Here is a 6,000-nt window from a genome sequence, read left to right on the forward strand (position 1 = left end):
CTGACTCACAAATCGTTGACGAAAACTGACTCGCTGCCGACGCAGAAAGCATCACCGGAACTCAATTCTATGGCTGAAGCTGAAATCTTCAGCACACTTAGACTACTGCTGACTCAGAAATCGTTGAGGAAAACTGAGTCGCTGTCGACCCAGAAATCATCACCGGAACCCACTTCTACGGCTGAAGTTGAAACCTTCAGCGCACCTAGACTACTGCTGACTCATAAATCGTTGACGAAACAGAGTCGATGACGACCCAAAAATCATCCACGCAACCCAGTTCTATGGCTGACGCTGAAATCTTCGGCCCACATAGACTACTAATGACTAAGAAATCGTTGACGAAACTCAGTCGTTGCCGACCTCGAAATCATCAATGAAACCCGGTTCTATGGCTGACGCTAAAAATCTTCAACGCACATAGACTACTCCATGCTCAGAAACTGTTGACGAAAACTATGTTGTTGTCGACCCATAAATCATCAACGAAACCTAGTTCTACTGTTTATGCTGAAATCTTGAGCGCTCGTAGACTACTAGTGACTCAGAAATCGTTGATGAAAACCAAGTCGCTGCCGACCCAGAAATCATCAACGCAACCCAGTTCTACGGCGGACACTCAAAACTTCAATGCACATAGACAATAACAGACTCAGAAACCGTTGACAAAATTGAGTAGTTGCCGACCCAAAAATCATCAATAGAACCTAGTTCTACGGTTGACGCTGAAATCTTCAGCGTACATAGGCTACTGCTGACTCAGAAATCGCTGACAAAAACTGAGTCGCTGCTAACCAAGAAATCATCCTCGAAGTCCACTTCAACGGCTGATGCTGAAATCTTCAGCGCACCTAGACTACTGCTGACTCATAAATCATTGATGAAATTGATTCACTGCCGACCCAGAGATCATCATCAGAACCCGGTTCTACAGTGGGAGCTGAAATCTTCAGCGCACATAGACTACTCCTGACTCAGAAACCGTTGACAAAAATTGTGTCACTGCCGACCAAGAAATAATCAACGGAACCGAGTTCTACGGCTGACGCTGAAATCTTTAATGCACATAGACTTCTGCTGACTTAGAAATCGTTGATGAAAAATGACTCGTTGCCGATGTAGAAATCATCATCGGAACCTAGTTCTACGGCTGACACTGAAATCTTTAGCGCACCTAGACTACTGCTGACTCAGAAATCGTTGATGAAAACTAGGTCCCTGCCAACCCAGAAATCATCACCGGAACCTATTACTACAACTGACACTGAAATCTTCAGCGCATCTAGACTACTGATGACTCATAAATCGTTTGCGAAAAGAGAGTCGCTGCCGACCAAGAAATCATCCTTGAAACCCAGTTCTACGGTTGACGCTCAAATCTTCAGCGCACATAGACTACTCCATACTTAGAAACTGTTGACGAAAACTGTGTCGTTGCCGCCCATAAATCATCAACGGAACCTAGTTCTACGGTTTATGCAGAAATCTTGAGCGCTCGTAGACTACTACTGTCTCAAAAATTGTTGATGAAATCCGAGTCGGTGCCGACCTAGAAATCATCAACGCAACCCAGTTCTACGACGGACTCTCAAAACTTCAATGCACATAGACTATTCCTGACTCAGAAACCGTTGATGAAATTGAGTCGCTGCTGACCTAGAAATCATCAACGGAACCTAGTTCTACGGCTGACGCTGAAATCTTCATCGTACATAGGCTACTGCTGACTCATAAATCATTGCCAAAACCCGAGTCGATGCTAACCAAGAAATCATCCTCGAAGCCCACTTCAACTATTGACGCTGAAATCTTCAGCGCACATAGACTTCTGCTAACTCAGAAATCGTTGATGAAAAATGACTCGTTGCCGACATAGAGATCATCATCGGAACCTGGTTCTATGGTGGGCGCTGAAATCTTCAGCGCACATAGACTACTTCTGACTAAGAAATCGTTGACGAAACTGACTCCCTACCGACCAAGAAATCATCAACGGAACCCAGTTCTATGACTAACACTCAAATCTTCAACGCACATAGACTACTGCTGACTTAGAAACCGTTGACGAAATTGAGTAGTTGTCGACCCAGAAATCATCAACGGAACCTAGTTCTATGGCTGAAGTTGAAATCTTCAACGTACATAGGCTACTGCTAACCAAGAAATCATCCTCGAAGTCCACTTCAATGGCTGGCGCTGAAATCTTCAGCGCACCTAGACTACTGCTGACTCATAAATCATTGACGAAACAGAGTCGATGACGACCCATAAATCATCCACGCAACCCAGTTCTATGGCTAACGCTGAAATCTTCGGCACACATAAACTACTAATGACTCAGAAATCGTTGAGGAAAACTGAGTCGCTGCCGACCCAGAAATCATCATCGGAACCCAGTTCTACGGCTGAATTTGAAACCTTCTGCGCACCTAGACTACTGCTGACTCATAAATCGTTGACGAAACATAGTCGCTGACGACCCAGAAATCATCCACGCAACCCAGTTCTACGGTTGACGCTGAAATCTTCGGCACACATAGACTACTAATGACTAAGAAATCATTAACGAAACTCAGTCGTTGTCGACCCTGAAATCATCAACGGAACCCGGTTGTATGGCTGACGCTCAAAATCTTCAGCGCACATAGACTACTCCATACTCAGAAACTATTGACGAAAACTGTGTCGTTTCCGCCCATAAATGATCAACGAAACCTAGTTCTACGGTTTATGCAGAAATCTTAAGCGCTCGTAGACTACTACTGACTCAAAAATCGTTGACGACAACCTAAGTTGTTGCCGACCCAGAAATCACCAACGCAACCCAGTTCTACGCCGGACTCTCAAAACTTCAATGCACATAGACTATTCCTGACTCAGAAACCGTTGATGAAATTGAGTCGCTGCCGACCTAGAAATCCTCAACAGAACCTAGTTCTACGGATGATGATGAAATATTCAGCATACATAGGATACTGCTGACTCAGAAATCGTTGACAAAAACTGAGTCGTTGCCGACCAAGAAATCATCCTCGAAGTCCACTTCAACGGTTGACACTGAAATCTTCAGCGCACCTAGACTACTGCTGACTCAAAAATCAATGATGAAATTGCATCACAGCCGACCCAGAGATCATCATCAGAATCCTGTTCTACGGTGGGCGCTGAAATCTTCAGCGCACATAGACTACTTCTGACTAAGAAATCGTTGACGAAACTAGGTCCCTACTGACCAAGAAATCATCACCGGAACCCAGTTCTACGGCTGACGCTCAAATCTTCAGCGCACATAGACTTTTGCTGACTCACAAATCGTTGATGAAAAATGTCTCGTTGCCGATGTAGCAATCAACATCGGAACCGAGCTCTACGGCTGATGCTGAAATCTTCAGCGCGCCTAGACTAGTGCTGACTCAGAAATCATTGACGAAAACTAGGTTGCAGCCGACCAAGAAATCATCACCGGAACCCAGTACTACGGCTGACGCTGAAATCTTCAGCGCACCTAGACTACTACTGACTCATAAATCCTTGGCGAAAACAGAGTCGCTGCTGACCAAGAAATCATCCCTTAAACCCACTTCTACGGCTGACGCTGAAATCTTCAGCGCACATAGACTTCTGCTGACAAACAAATCGTTGATGAAAAATGACTCGTTGCCGACGTAGCAATCATCATCGGAACCGAGCTCTACGGCTGACGCTGAAATCTTCAGCGCACCTAGACTAGTGCTGACTCAGAAATCATTGATGAAAACTAGGTCGCAGCCGACGCAGAAATCATCAACGGAACCCAGTACTACGGCTGACGCTGAAATCTTTAGCGCACCTAGACTACTTCTGAATAAGAAATCGTTGATGAAAACTGGGTCGCAGCCAACGCAGAAATCATCAACGGAACCCAGTACTACGGCTGACGCTGAAATCTTCAGCGCACCTAGACTACTACTGACTCACAAATCGTTGGCGAAAACAGAGTCGCTGCCGACCAAGAAATCATCCTTTAAACCAACTTCTACGGCTGATGCTGAAATCTTCAGCGCACATAGACTTCTGCTGACTCAGAAATCGTTGATGAAAAATGACTCGATGTCGACGTAGAAATCATCATCGGAACGGAGCTCTACAACTGACGCTGAAATCTTCAGCGCACCTAGACTACTTCTGACTCAGAAATCGGTGACGAAACTGAGTCGTTGCCGACCCATAAATCATCAACAGAACCCAGTTCTACGGCTGACGCTCAAATCTGCAGCGCACATAGACTTCTGCTGACTCAGAAATCATTGATGAAAAATGACTCGTTGCCGACGTAGAAATCATCATCGGAATCGGGCTCTACGGCTGACGCTAAATCTTCAGCGCACCTAGATTACTTTTGACTAAGAAATCGTTGATGAAAAACTGAGTTGTTGCCGATCCAGAAATCATCAATCGGACCCAGTTTTAACGGTTGACGCGATGATGAAAAATGACTCGTTGCCGACGTAGAAATCATCATCGGAATCGGGCTCTACGGCTGACGCTAAAATCTTCAGCGCACCTAGATTACTTTTGACTAAGAAATCGTTGATGAAAACTGAGTTGTTGCCGATCCAGAAATCATCATCGGAACCCAGTTTTACGGTTGACGCTGAAATCTTCAGCGCACCTAGACTACTGTTGACTCAGAAATCGTTGACGAAAACTGCATCGCTACCGACGTAGAAATCATCAACGAAACCTAGTTCTACGGTTGCCGCTAAAATGTTTAGTGCTCAAAAACTACTTCTGACTCAGAAATCATTGATAAAAACTGAGTCACTACCAACCCAGAAATCATCAACGCAACCCAGTTCTATGGCGGACAATCAAAACTTCAAATCACATAGACTAATCCTGACTCAGAAACAGTTGATGAAATTGAGTCGTTGCAGACCCATAAATCATCAACGAAACCTAGTTCTACGACTGATGTTGAAATCTTCAGCGTACATAGGCTACTGCTGAGAAATTGTTGACAAAAACTGAGTCGCTGCTAACCAAGAAATCATCCTCGAAGCCCACTTCACCTATTGACGCTGAAATCTTCAGCACACCTAGACTACTGCTGACTCATAAATCGTTGATGAAATTGAGTCGTTGCCGACCCAGAGATCATCACTAGAACCTAGTTCTACGGTGGACGCTGAAATCTTCAGCGCACATAGACTACTTCTGACTAAGAAATCGTTGATGAAATTGACTCCCTTCTGACAAAGAAATCATCAACGGAACCCAGTTCTACGGTTAACACTCAAATCTTCAGCGCATATAGACTACTGCTGACTCAGAAATCGTTGATGAAATTGAGTCGTTGCCGACCCAGAAATCATCAACGGAATCTAGTTTTATGGTTGATGTTGAAATCTTCAGCGTACATATGCTACTGCTGACTCAGAAATCGTTGACAAAAACTGAATCGCTGCCGACCAAGAAATCATCCTCGAAGCCCACTTTAACAGCTAACGCTGAAATCTTCAGCGCACTTAGACTACTGCTGACTCATAAATCGTTGATGAAATTGAGTCGCTGTCGACCCAGAGATCATCATCAGTATCCAATTCTTCGGTGGACGCTGAAATCTTCAACGCACATAGACTACTTTTGACTCATAAATCGTTGTCAAAAACTAAGTTGGTGCCGATCCAGACATCATCACCGGAACCCAGTTCTACGGTTGATGCTGAAATCTTCAGCGCACGTAGACTAATGCTAACTGACACGACCAAAGAGTTGATGTCTTCTCCCAAGTGTAGGAGTGTCGAAGTAATAAATAACCCGGCAAGACCAGGGTCGAACCATAGGGAGGTAACTGTATAAACTACAAATAAAGAAATATATAATAATAGAAAATGAGTTGAAGAGAGCTTTGAGATGTGATATAGATATAAGGATTAAACAAGGATAAAATAATTGTCAAGGTTAGAGGATCCAATAATGGTATTTCAAACAAGTATGTATAAACTCTTTTTATTACTC

This window comes from Populus trichocarpa, chromosome 11 (genome assembly GCF_000002775.5).
Source record: "Populus trichocarpa isolate Nisqually-1 chromosome 11, P.trichocarpa_v4.1, whole genome shotgun sequence".
Classification (NCBI taxonomy): domain Eukaryota; kingdom Viridiplantae; phylum Streptophyta; class Magnoliopsida; order Malpighiales; family Salicaceae; genus Populus; species Populus trichocarpa.